This window comes from Megalops cyprinoides, chromosome 8 (genome assembly GCF_013368585.1).
Source record: "Megalops cyprinoides isolate fMegCyp1 chromosome 8, fMegCyp1.pri, whole genome shotgun sequence".
Taxonomy (NCBI): domain Eukaryota; kingdom Metazoa; phylum Chordata; class Actinopteri; order Elopiformes; family Megalopidae; genus Megalops; species Megalops cyprinoides.
In genome coordinates, this window is record NC_050590.1 from 11,359,157 (window position 1) to 11,373,739 (window position 14,583).

Sequence of the window (14,583 nt, forward strand, 5' to 3'; positions counted from 1 at the left end):
GACATTTATCAAGTTGAGACACAGGTCTGCAGTAAAATATTTTGCCATCTGAATACTTTAATCAATAATATGTGTCAAAGTGGAAAATAAACAAGGATTTAACATCATTACAGTGCTTTGTCTTTTTTTAACCAGTTTTACCCATTAGACATGCATGAAGTAATATCAAAAGGATTTCTCTGCATTACAATTATTGACCTTAAATTTAGTTTATATGAGGCAACACCTGGTAACTGGACACATCTGTCAGATTTGTTTTAATTTGGTCAGGGCCAGAATAGTAACTTGATAGACATTATTCAGTGTGCAATACTAAGAGAGAAGTATTGGTTTGAATTTAATATGTTTATGTGGTCCTGGTCCAGACCTTGGGGAAAACATGAACTTTGAAGTTTGTCATAGATCCTAGAGAATTTATGGTCAATTATTTGAATTTATGAGATATGTCTCTTCAACAGCAATGTCAGATATCTTCCAGTGGTAATCTGTGCTGCTTGCAATTTCACAAAACAAGTTCCTTTTGTGGTTGCATCGAATCTGATCAATCAGTAAGAGGACCATCTCTAGCAATTATTTCCGAAGGGAGGCGCTCGTACTTTAATATCAAAAAGTTTTTCTTCCATTCCACGCGCCAGTGGTGGACTGTGGCTCAAGGCAGTGCGCATGCGTGCAGCAGCTGCTGAATGTTGAGGGGACCACTTCCCTTTGTAAGGCCTGTGCGAACTCAGTAAAGAGCACAGTTGGACCTGCGCTTTGGTTGTGGCTTGCTTTTGTCACCTATTAACTGGATGTCCAGAGTAAAAGGCATCGTTTATTTCCACTGTCGTTTCAGAGCATAAGTACATTTTAATAGTATTAAGATTTTCTTTGACAGTTTGCAACAGATCAGTGTTTTGTTTTCTTTTCTGCAACAGTACAGCCTGTCGTATCTGGATCGATAGACTGAACAGACACCTAATTTGCCTGTGTCTGATATTGTGTCTGTTTTCGAACATGATAACTCGATATTATTTGAAAAGATTTTTTCGCTGATTGCAACGGGACTCGTTCTCCTAACTAGCGAGTGGGTATTCTGTCACATCCGTGCGCTGCAGCTTACACACGATTGACCGTGTTGGCGAGAGCAGTTCAGCCCATTGATGGAATATCGACAAATCCAAAGCGGAGAGTGAATCCAAGATACAATTTAACTGAAGGTGTTACTTTGCGTTCATCATTGCAAGACAGCATCAAGGATTTGCCGCATACATTCAGAGTTTGAACAAGGTAAGATAGCTAGCGACACGAACGAAAATTGTGTTACGCCTTGATGCATCAGCACTCGGGTGATCTGCACGGGTGTTGCAACAGTATGTCTGGGTTCAACATTTGCAGGAGGGCACTGACCGAGCTTCGTTATTTCCGTCTTTTTTAGTCGGTCGTTGTTCTATCATTTAAACTATTTGGATCCTTGGTAATAGTCTACTTTAGTTAAAGAAATTGCTCCTTAACTTGTGTTGCTAGCTTCGCTGTATGTTGTGTGTGACGAGGTGTGGCTGTTATAGTTAGCTGAATATTTTCCTGCTGAGAACTAACGAGATAGCGTCATGTTCTATACCCCTTTCTTTGCCTGCAAGCAGCCCTTGCTCACGTTGTTGAATGTATCAATATTTCAACAGTTTATAAGTATTGCTAGTTTTTTTTGTGAGTTGACAGAAGACACTGCAGGTAAGGTTAAGGGTCTACACTGTAAACTAATGTTAATGTGTACACTAGCCAGCCACGAAAATATTCGCCAGCATAATGATCATTGTCAGGTTTAAGGGTTTGAAAACAAAACACACTTACTGCAGCAAACTTACTCTTGACAAAAGACAAAGCAGGCTATGCACTGTGCCTTTGTAATGTTTCCCCGTGCGTTGTGACCAAACAGCCAGAAAATGAACGATAACAATACTACTTAGTTGTTCTTCTTAGTGGTTCCTTTATTTGAATTGATGTAATTTTGCTACATTCCTGTGACGAGTGAGTTAGCTTCTCTTGGACGTAGTAGAGGCAACCCCGCACGACGTGCAGTCTTGCAGAAAATCTATTGAAATGTGAATACTTTGCCATGAAAGACTATACGATCCTCCTGATAAAAAGACATTGACGTGTGTTTTCCCTGCATTGTACGTCTACACTACAGCTATCTTAAATATTTTTGTAGACGCAAGAAATAGCATCTGTGACTGTTGTGTGTGTGAGACAGAGACAGAGATAGAGAGATACAGATTTGAATTTGCTTATCCTGAACGCTGTGTGATTCGTCGCGTTCATGTAGCCTAGTGTAGTATTTCCCGTGGTCTCCGAGGTATGAGATTAGTTTCTCATAACTGCTGTTGGTGAATTGATATAATAATGCTGACATTTCACCTGCACTTCTCTATTTTACACTTCCTCTGTATATCAGTTATTGTCTTGTACACACAAGTGGTTATTCCTTAAACACGTGGGAAGTGATGCATTTTTTGTGACGGGGTCGTGAAAATTATTTTTACGATCCACAGAGGTATGTTTTCGGCATGCATGACAGGAAGAACTTTGATTTATTGGACATCTGGCCAGGATACCTGCTCAGGGCTATTTCCAACTGGAATTGTGTCTTGCACTCTGCTTCTGCATTTACAGATGTTTAATAAAGTCCTCTGGATTTAGTTGTTCCTACGTAGAAAAACTTCATGGGTGCGCCACTGAAATTGATTATCATTCAACTACTTTTCTGCAGTTTAATGTGAAACACAACATGGGTGACTGTTTTAAGGTGTCCGCACAGTTAACCATTGACCAAAAAAAAAAAAAAAAAACAGCACTGATGGAAGGGTGGTTTGATATCTGCATTTTTTTTTTAATCCTTCAAAGATTTCCAAAAAATCACACTGCTATGTTTTTATTCTCACTCTTTTGTTTTCTGTTTCTGTAATCCTGTTGCCAAGGAGGAAAAACAACTTCCATTAAGGTGAGCTGTGGCTGGAGCCCTGCTGGAGCTGTCACCCTAGCCAGCTTCATCTCCCAACAAACCAATCTTTGAACCTTCAGAGGAGTCGTGTTGTTTATCATTACAGGCCACTGTAACATTATTTGTATGCTTAACAGAATGTGAAACTTGAATAGCTCGCGTTTTACATTGTAGCCACATATGTATTCACCCAAACAGTCCAGGCTAATCACCTTGAACAGCAGCAGTGCTCAACCCGGTGTTCAAATCTTAGGTTTTCTGGGCATCAGTCAGGTTGTCTTGTACCACAGTAGTAACACATTCCCTGTGCTGCCTGCTGTTGCTGCGACAAAAGGTGCTAAGGGAAGCGTGTTGCCCAGGCAAGCACTTCTCGGGTGCTCATGAGATCAGACACCAGTGTACTGCTCCTGTAAGCAGAGGAGACCTGTGGAGGCAGCACTGTAGCGATGGTAACTAATCACAAATGTTCTTTACTGAATGTTTGAAGCTCATCAGATGCACAGTGTCGAGAACTAGGCTGAAGTGAGGCCCTCCAGTGTCTTCACTCAGAGGGTTTTGTGCGTTACGCTAAGAAGCTTTACCTTTTCATGTAGCACTGTGGTTAGGTTCCATCCTGACGAGGTCTGTAGGTTCAATTCTCAGCCAGTCCGAATTATACCAAAGACTGGATTGGCACTCTGTGTTCAGAGAGCATACTGCTGCACCTATCTTTTTTCATGCCATGTGAATCAGCCTATGCACTGTTCTTGTCAGCCATCCACTGTTGGACAACACTCCCACAAAGTACACAAACTTCTCAATGAGAAATGACAATTTTGAAAAAAGCTGTAACACTGAAGCACATACTTAGGTGATATATTTTACTGGGTTTATGTTTTATACGGCTTCATTCTTGCGCCATGCTCTTGAGGTTGGTGCCTTTTCACAGGCAATCCGATAATCAGGTAATTCCTGTGAAATCAGCTATAGTTTTGCATGTCACTTCCAATTTTTCTTTAACACATATTCCCACTCTGAGTAGCTTAACAAGGCTCAATGTTTGTATGACAAAACATGTCTGTGGTATGAATGAATGAATGAAGTTATTTTTGAGTTGTTTCTCTTTTTGCTTACCAAGTCTGATAAACACATGAGTGAGCATGAATTTTGGAGGTGGACATTGCCAAGACCTTTCATATTGTTATTATGTCGATGAGTTTTAGGATGAAGTTAATCATTTGAAAGTTGTGAACATGTTCTTCATGTCATTGAGCAACATCAGTGTTTGGGGGTCATGTTTTAGATTTCTGTCAACAGGTCATGAACTTGTGGAAGACTTGAGCCTCATCACTGAGGTTATTGGTAAAGTGATTCTGTGGCCCCAGCCTGCCTCTGTGCTGAAGTGAACCTGGCACTGATCACATGCAGGGTTACGCTCATGTTAAATGGGGACCAAGCTTTTGCTGTTCTTGAAGTACAGTTGCACTGCTCATTGTAATGCTGTGACGAGTCCTCAGAGTTGGGGGACACTCAGACAGTGTTTTGATATGTCACTCAAGTACAACCAAGTTCAGGAACTGGAATGTCTGTGACAATTAAATAAATGTGTGTACAGAGAATGTAATACAGTTTTACAGGAAGTAGAATTGTCTGTTTTCTCAGTGTTTTATTCTTGTTCAGGTCCATCCACTTTTAACTGCTTGGTTAGTCCTGATAGCCACCCAGTACTTATGCCTACTTAAGCCTTTCAGGGGATGCTGATCCACTGGCCTGCTGTAAAGGCACATTTACCTCGTAATCTAACCTGCCATACTTGCGTCATCATCACTTGTGCACACATGTTAGTGTAGCAGTCAAGGTATTTTGGCATGGAGGTGGAATTTAAATGACATGAATGTGGTTATCAGGCCTTAAAATGTATTAAAATATTAAATGTTATGCAAACCATTCAGAACCCAGTTTATTTTCTTAGCTGCGTAAGCTCTCTCTCAATATACTGACGCCTGTCCTGCAGACGTTAAGATTTTTTTTTTTTTGTGCAGCAGCTTTTAGTCTGTGGTCCTCTCTTAATTGTACTTGGGCCTATAGAATGTATTCATCATAGCATAGCTTGTTACCATTTCTACTATTAAAAATGTTATTCTTAAATGAATGGTTCAACTACATGTTTTGCTCTCCTCTTTCAAATGTGACAGCATTAAAATATCACTGTGTATTATCATAAAATACCATCTTTTGTGTTTTCTAGCTAGCAAGCACATTTTTTGTTTTCTCAGAGGAAAGAGCCAACCTCTGTTCACAGATGGTTTGACTGGGCTCTGGCCTTGCTTTCCAGCCATCTGTCTTATAGGATCACAAAGGGAAGACTTTATTACTGGTGCAAAAGAGACAGTGTTGACACACCCTTTTACACAACATTGTACTGTTACTTTATTTGAATCATTTACAGTTTTCTTCTTTTGAATGTTGCCAATACCAGATGCCTGTTTGAAATGCATGCATGATGAACTTATATAACCCAGCTACGTATCTAAAAAGATGTATTTTAACTTTCCTCTGTCATTGTCATTCTTCAACTTGGGGAGTGCTGTGACTGTAATCTTGCAGTGTGAGAGCCTAAATTGCTTAGTGTGTGTACCTTTCTGATCCTACCTCATGATGAGCCTTGGTTTGATCAGTAATTGTAAGAGGTTTCAGAGTCCTAGAATGGTAAAACTCACACAACGTAAGCTTGGAAAAAGTGGCCCACCACACCAGCATGTCAGTTCTCTGTCTGTGTTCACCCCTTTGTCCTACAGGCATTTAAATATTTCTTGGTTGCACCTGTTACAAAAATCTGTACCAATTTTCAGGCCAGGAGTTACTCCTCTGTGAATGTAGCCTGTGCCTTGTCTCTTCAAGTGCAATAAATAGCTAACAAATACAAAAGGTGATATTTGTTGTAATTATATTGTTTTAATGCATTATATTGTTGTAATGCATTTTCATTTGAAAGGGGGAATGAAATGGTCATTCAGTCGCCCATTCAAACAATAACAGACAACTAGGCTGCGTTGAATTACATGAGGATCACAGCATGACCACTGTGTAAACATTGTTGCAAATGAGAAAAATGTACAAAAATGTCTGCCATACAAGGCATGAAACAGTAAGACGGCTTACCAACCCACAACAGTCAAAAAGTGTCACCATTCTTTGAAACTAGCCAGCTAGCTAGTGGTCTGAACCACTAATCAGCTGTACCAGACCACTAGCCTGAGTGGTTCAGACCACAGGATGTTACAGCCCACTCTTCAGTGACCCGCATCATTAACATCCCAATTGTTTCTTTGTATTAAAAAACTGTAAGATTGTATGCATTAGATATTAGTTATGCTTAACTATAATTCTAGTATTGTAGTTGTAATTCTAGTAAAATTCTAGCCTTTTTTCATTAACTGTAAGACAAATTGAATTGGAATTATTTAATTAACTGGAATTGAATTTGAAAACCTATTGGCGGCGTTAATGAATAGGAAGAGAACTGAGCTCAGATGGTTTTGGAGTTAGATATAAAACAGGAATGGATTGGATCTCTGATAGTCCTGTGTTGTTTTGCCACAGCGGTAGTGTCCGGGACTGCAGAACTGTCCCCATCACAGCCTCCTCTATGCCCCCCCCCCCCCCCCCCCCCCCCCCCCTTCCTGCCCGGCAGAATGAAGGCATTGTGACTGACGTCTGGGGCCCAAACGAAGTGGCCAGGCTCCATCTGGGCATCGGCTGGTCAAGCAGGCCGTTTCTCAAGTGTATCACTGGGCCCCTGCCACCACATGTGTAGGGTGGGCCAAGTCACTTGCATGCAGATGCTTGCTTGCCCAGGCTGCTGGCATCAGTGCACAGAGAAATAGGCTGGCTCCTACTCTTTACAGTCTGAAATTTAGCTGAGTTTTGATTTCTTTGTGTAACAAGCTTGACAGGGGGGATAGAAAGAAGGCAGAGGGTGGGCTGCCTGTGTGTGTGTGTGTGTGTGTGTGTGTGTGTGTGTGTGTGTGTGTGTGTGTGTTAGGCTCTCTGACTTGAGGCTCTCTGTCTCTCCTTCTGGTGGTATTGACTGAGTCACACACAGGAAATGATTTGTCAGAGATCACATACACACTGCTGAGAGTCAGGGCCCAAAACTGTTTCTTGTCATTTTCAGAAAATAGCAACAAAAAAAAAATCCTCATGACCTTCTGAGAGAGTGGACATTTGTCCAGTTCCTGTGGAGATTCAGTGCTTATGTGTGGATTTGCTAAGGCCCTTTTCTCTGGACTCATCTTAAAGGTCTTCATGGTGCCAGGGCAGAAAGACTGTATGTTCATAGCTGCTACAATAGTATGAAACTCCACACAGGAAACAGGAAACAGAAGAGCACTGAGTGGACTGTGGTGCCTCTTTTTCTGGAACCAAAAGTGTACAGGAAGATGAGAATAAAAGAGAAGAGAAAAAAAAACCATTCAAGCATGGCTGTTGCCAAACCATTATTGCTGTGTGGGTTCTGAGTGCCAGGAAGGGTTGACAGGGTTGCATTATAGACATGGGATGAATTCCATTTCTCCTTTTTATAAACTTCCCCACATACTGGCCTTCAGAACGAGGGCCAGAAGTTCAGTGGAGGCACCATCTGAAGGGGTGCTCAAGTCCATAGTAGGACTTCATCTTCATCAACCCTTCATCAACACTACAGCAGAGTTTTAATGCATGTACTCTTTGCATAAAAGCTCTCCCATCATTCCTTGCTGGAAAGTGAAAGATCAGTGACATTGGCTGAAAGGGAAAGGAGTTTGCCATTTTTTCATTCTGAATTCTCAGGGACTTGTTTGATGAGAGGCTCATCTTGGCAGTAGACTGAGCCCTATTGCTAGGGTTTGAAACTGGCCATATCATCTGCTGACAAAGACCACAGCGGTGGAACTTATCTGCTTCAGCCAAAGGGGATTGGGGTACGTAGGCAGGTTGTTAGTGAAATTGCACCTATCCTCCAGCTAATGCCCACTTCACTGCACTGTGTGACTTGTATTGCCAAAAATAGTCCTTAGCTGTGTCTATTTCAGAGAATTGCATTCGTTTTGCTTCAATGCTGCTGCAGAACTGTCGTCTCTGTGAGATGAGCCTAACCGACACTCCCAAACGGGGTTCTACAATTCTTTAGAAAAAAAAATGCTCTGTGTACAGAGCTTGGCCAGTATTTTTCCCACACAATGTATTATAAATTAATAGGTAAAAATAGGAACAGGCAATAGCAAAAGGGGTAAAAACAGCCAAGGACTAAAATGTATAAAACCAAGGAGTAGAAGAAACCTTCCTTAGTTCTGTCCTTGCTTTCCCCCATTCCTTCTCCAACACCCCTTTTATTGGCTAGTGGGCATGGCTAACCAATTACATAATTTACTAAATACCTAACTCCACACATGCCTACCTGCCTAGCCTACCTGCTACACACACACACACACACACACACATGTTCTCAGGCTTTCTAACAGACTAAGGTGAAATTGTTGACAAAAAGCTTCCCTATAGCATGGTTTGTAGATGAAAACATACAGGGCCAAGTACATTCAAGCAAATAAAAACAGGCAGGGAAATTGTTCGTAGTGAAGATTGCATCTTCACAATCATTTTGGCATTAGATTTATGAAGAAGGCATGTATTTTCTTTGTTTCGTTTTTTTATTTTGATATTAGTCATTAGATAGGCCCTTGGCAATCAGCTGCTTTATCAATAAAAGCTGAGCAGTTGAGTTGGACAGCTGTAAACACCAGAATATACAATACAGTTTTGAAAATTTGAATATTGTAAGCAGGTTTATGGGGAGTGCACCTGTCATATTATATGAATATGGTTGTGTGTACTTTCTTTCTTTGAAATTGTTTGGATCAGGATGACATACCACGAGTTTAAAGTCCAGGAGCTGTAGTTTGCGACTACCTTGGGATGGTGCAGTCACTTCTCGAATCCTGCTGTGCCACAAAATTAATCCGAGGATAAAAAAGCACTTGTATTCTCACCCTAATTCAATACCTGCGAATCATATATTTCTGTCCAATCACTGTCTTCTGCCCTGTGCTCATTTTACATTGCCATTTTGTCTTACTATTTGTCTTTCCCTGATTCTTTCTTGTTGAGGCTCTACTGGTAACCATTTGCCTATCTGTTGCCCTTGTGGACAGTCTGCTGTTTTTGCCCACCGCTACACACATTCCGAGTCAGTTGATAGAATTTGAAACCATACGCTTGAATCAGTGGCTGGAGATTTTTGGTGTGCCACTGTACGTTCTCCACTGTGAACGCGAGTGTTGTGCATCAGCAGATTTAATTTGTGTAATTGGTCTGCCTCTGTTATATGAACCATGATTTATATTCTTCCATTCATTTGATGTCATTTTTCCTTATTCCTTTGAAACTCAGACTTCCTTTGCAATGGTGCAGTAATGAAACTCACAAAAGATGCAGCATCAACAAAATGGCTCCAGAGGCCGTTTTTTTATTTTTTCAAATGTTGGGCTTCAGCAATTTTTTTTGAAGTGTTAGGTGATTTTCATTAATGAGCAGTTCATAAATTACAGACAGTGACAATCTAGGGTCACTTCCTCCTGCAGACATATACTCCACTCTCCAGTCTTGGGCACCATGGCCTGAGGCAGTGCTCAGAACCAGTCCAGCACTCATGCAGAACCCGAGGACCAGGAATCTGCAGTACTTTAAATCAGTGCTCATGTGGAATTCAGCAGGAGAACGCTGCAGTACTTTCAGTCCAAGATGGCATGACCAACGGATAATTCACTCTCATGCAGAGTGTGAAAAGAGATGAAATTGTGGGATGAGTGCTGGTGTAGAATCTAAACACTAACCACTGGTGCTGTCAGCGCTGGTGGCAGTGGCAGGGTAGTACCGGTGTAGGTGCATAGTTACAATCAGCCATCCCTGCGGCCTTTCGGTTTCACAGTGTGTGCCCGTACTTGGTTTTATCATACTGTGATGGGATGTTATTGGATTCAAAAGTAAAAGTAAAGCCTTTGCTGTGCTGCAATAATTCAGTCAGTTTTTTTTTCTTTTCTCCATTGACATCTCATTAAAATTTTAGTATTCATCCCATGATTAATTTAAGCACACCAGCTTGACAAATTGACTATTGGCAACGGTGACCGTCCTGATCTGTACCTTTCCATTATGCACTTTTCTCTGCCTCTTCCTCTGCTCCAAACTTAATAATAATCATTATCATAACAATATATGTCTCTTGTTGCTCCTTTCAAGGACATCAAAGCACTTGAATGGGGTACTGGCCTCATCTGTCACCAATGTGTAGCACTGAAATGGGTGATGCACAGCAGCTCCTTTGCAATGCTCACCACACATCAGATGTTTTGGATAGGGAGGGGAATTATTTAGCCGTTTAATCTGCAGGATTATAAAATGGTTAGTTTGAAAGAGAGTGATTGGGAATTTAGCCAGGACACTGGAGAATCGCTTATTCTATGCAATGGTTGCAGTGGAGTCTTTGATGACTGCTGTGAGAGGGACCTCGCCTTAAACATCTCATGAAAAAGGCAAATTGTCCTAGAGCAGTGTCCCCATCACTCTGCATGAACATTGGTCATATGCTTAGACCAGTGGGAAGACTGCACCCTATAGGCCCAGCAGCACCTCTTCCACAAATTCCCACAAGGACCCCCAGCTAAGGCCTAATCAAGCCCAGCTCCACTTAGCATCAGATATCATGCAAGGCAATGTTACAGGTGGTATTGCTGCCTACATTGCTACGTGGCATGAGTAGTTCATGCCCAAGGTACATCAAGGACCCCTGTGTAGGGATTTTTCCTTCTTGTGAAGTAAGACTTGTAGATGCAAAGTTTAGGTAAATAGCAATTTAATATCAAAGCAAAAACTTATATTTTAATTACAGTATGAAACATACTAGGTAAAAGCAAGGCGGATCAATTACAAAATGATGTTGTATGAGTACAAGCATTTATACCCAAAACCTGAAATAAAACGCTGAAATAAAATACAGGTTCCTGTCCCTGATTGGATGGCAGAGAAACAAATGGACATTTTCAGATTTAAGATTTTCGAGGCTCATACATACAGGAACAAAGGGTGTGGTGTGGAAGGCAACCAGATGGTCATTGTCAACATCAAGGCATGCCAATCAACTCTCTTTTGTCTCTGACCCCCCTAGATAATGGAATTAGTTTTGATTGTGTTAGGTGACCATCCAAGAACACTGAAGCAGGTTTTGCATTTTCCTTACACCTGTAAGAGGGTGTAAGATAAACTCCAGGACAGTAAAATTCTTAGAACAAGACAAGGGCGATGACATATTTTTGTGGTGTGCTTATTGGAAAAAAGTTTCTGAGAAGTAGCATGAAAGTCTCCTTTGTATATCAGTTTAAACTTGAGCTTTACACTCAACTTTTCTGGATCCCCAGCCTCCCTCTCGATTGTCCTCAGCTTTCTTGCCTGTCTCTCATGCTCCCCACCAAGAGACTTCTTCCCTGATGTATCTCTCTGAGCTCTCAGCAAAATGTGCATTCAAAGTCACTTGCACATTAGAAAGACTGAGGGCAATGCAATGACACTGCCAAGTTGTGGGGGAAAAAAAGAATACTGATGTAAGCAAGCTGTGATGAACTGTGGCAAATCGAACCAAACTGTCTTGGGTTAAGACATGTGAAGTATCCTGCATTAATTCTAGTTTTGAGCAGGGAAACCAAAATAAAATTACAGTAGTCATAAATCAGAACTCATAAGAACTGTCATATCCTGGAGAGAGAAGTGGGTTCACCATGCCAATGTGAGGAAAACGGGATCTAGTGCAAATAAACTGAACACATTTTAAATGGTATAAAATATGATTTTTAGATGCCTGTTTTGATTGATGAAACTCATAATGATATACAGTGCAGTGAGCCTTGAAATTGTTAGGTACAATATTATAATAAGGAGGTATTTTTTTCAGAGAAAAATGCAAATGTGGACATGATACTTTTTTGTGGGAATTATATGGAACTACATAAAACTCTTCTACTTCTAGCTGTATAAAGAAACCTCACATTGTACATGCAAATGAATGTGTTTAAAAATCACTAATAAGCATTAAGTCTGTCGATAATGTGTGAAATATGCTTTAAAACACTGACACATAATTTGTGTCAGTGCCATTGGTAGCTAAGCAGCAGACCATTTAGAATAGAATAGAGAATAGAATAGAATGATCTTTATTGTCATTATACTCAGGTACAATGAAATTTCACATGGCTTCTCCCGATTTAGTTAAAATAAAACAAATAAATAAATAAAAGCAGTGCCGGAAAGACAGCAGTAATAGCAGCTTAATGTTCAAAGAACACAGTGGTATTAGCAGGCACAAGTTGTATTTACACATTCACAGAGTTGCAGAGGTTGTAAATAAGTTGTGTCTGTGGTAGCAGTTCTAGGGGTGGAGGTGGGTGTGTGTGCGCGTATGTGTGTCACACGCTTTATAACTTAGCTTTGCCATACTTTGCCAAATTTTGCAAAACCTCCAAAGTTTTGGAAGTTTTTGAATGGAGTTTGGTGATCAGGTGGTGTGTACTATGGTTAGCTTGGTCCTGGAAACACAGTGCTCAGGCACAGATGTAAATACATCTCATTTACTCTGACAGTTTCCGGTTTCAGAATTGCTGTCCATTCTCTCTTTCTTTTCCCGTTTCCATGAAAGGACAACTATGGCAGAGGGGCTCAGTTCAGCTTTTATGTGTCTTTCTGAAAATAGCAGTCTGTGGTTATAGGAAAACCAGGGTGTGTGTTAATTGTGGTAGTGTACATTTTTTTTTTGCTTTTGTTTGGCGTAGATGAAAACTGGCTTTCAAAGGCTGTCGTTGATGTAAATTTCCAAAAAAAAATGCTTTAAATTCCAGCTGCCTCCCTGATCCAGTTATTTAGGGGAATGTGTTAAGTAACAGAACACTCTGGGTGTAAACATGATTTTGTATATATGACTTTATTAGATGACCTAGACAGGTATTTTCAGGGTGACAAAATTTAAAGTAAAACACAGCTAATAAAATTAAGTTAGTGTAAAGTTAATTAAGCTAGCTTGATTTTGTACACTTTAAACTGCAAAATTGGTTGTAACCAGGAATATTTAGTACAAAAAAATTTGATTGGTTTTATTTTTGCACAGATATTCTTTTCTTTCTTTTTTTGCATCATTTTTAACATTACACTTTCATATCGCAAGAACAATATTGCAGTACCTGTAACGTTACACTAGGACCAGTGGTTATATCCAAATCACCAGTTCTTGGTGCAGTGAGAACTCTTGTCAGAAGATCAGTGGTTCATTTCGAAAAGGTCATCAAACTGTGGTCTTGTGGGGTTAAAGTGTCTTCAATGATAGGTAGTTGAGTTGAAATGGCCAGATTATAATCCCCTTGCAGACTCTCCAAAGTAAGATTCCCAGTGCTGTTATGCGTTTTGAACTTGATTTGCATGTCTTTTCTAGCCACTTAAGAGAACAGCAGCAAAAGGATGCTCTATCTGGGAATGCACACAAAATCTGCCGGATAAGCAGTCACTCCCACATACTCACTCAGGTGGTAGTAGGAACGAAGTAATGGAGGTTCTGTTGAAGCCTCAAGTCCCTCTCTCCTATATGTCTGTCTGCCTCCTTGTCCGCGTCCTTCGCGCCCTGCCAATCGGTGAATAGCTACCTCTGCACTTGCCCTCTGAGTCATGCCCCTCTACTCAGAGCTGTCACGCTTTGCCCTCACACCAGCTCATCCCCACGCCCTCCTGTAATGAGACCACAGGTCAGCACAGAGGGCAAGCGGTGTGTTCCTGGCTCTGCGTGCGAAGTCCCCCAAGTGATGCCGTAGTCATTCTCCAACATGTTCGTGACGGAGAGCCTCGGCAATCTGCATAAAATAAGATTTATTGTCCTGCCTGAAGGTGTGGGTGAATGCACATACCTTTGCAGTAAAAGTAAAAGCTGCACTTTCACACAGCTCTTGTGATGAAACGGGCTTTGACTGTTCAGACATTTGAATTGTGCATTGGGAGCATAGAATATTCAGATATGAAATATTCAAATTGTACATTCCTAGTTGAGACCTGTTGGGAGTCCAGCCTCCCTGCCTGTGCTACACCAATGTGTTTAGACAGCGATAGGTTCTTATCTTTCTCAGGGCCCGTAAATTGGATAAAAAAGGAATTTGACTCAGATCCTGCAGAGTGTTTACTGAAAAGAACAAGCAGAGAATGTACAAAGGCTTCATTTTCTCTTCCTTGATGGAATCTGCAACTATATTTGAATTCTGAGCCTGTGTACCACACTGTTCTTATCTTATCAATGGTACTGTGTAAAGACATGGCCTGTATGTGTTTCAGGTTTGATTTCTATACAGAAAAGCAGCAGTGCTCCCCCAGATCATAGTGTATTAGCAACAGTAAGCCACAGACCTCTGATGTTTCACAGACACATCAACAGCATTTCCTTAGCTTTGAAACCAGAAGCTGCATTTGCAGCTTTTCAAGCGTGTAACTGCCTCGTATACTTTTAATGTAGTTGGTTCTATGTCAGGGGAGGATGAGAACCGCAGAACTTTCCAAGCGATGCAGTAACC

The 14,583-nt window shown here is 40.9% G+C and overlaps 1 protein-coding gene across 2 annotated transcripts in view; it reads left to right on the forward strand.

Annotated features, from left to right (window-relative positions):
- The first annotated feature begins 745 nt into the window (after positions 1–745).
- Positions 746–14,583, forward strand: part of LOC118781997 (tyrosine-protein kinase CSK-like) — a 43,397-nt gene continuing 29,559 nt past the window's right edge. For both annotated transcript variants that reach the window (XM_036535191.1, XM_036535192.1), the window contains exon 1: positions 746–1,266. The gene's annotated coding sequence lies outside the window, so the exon portion shown is untranslated. The remainder of the gene's footprint in view (positions 1,267–14,583) is intronic.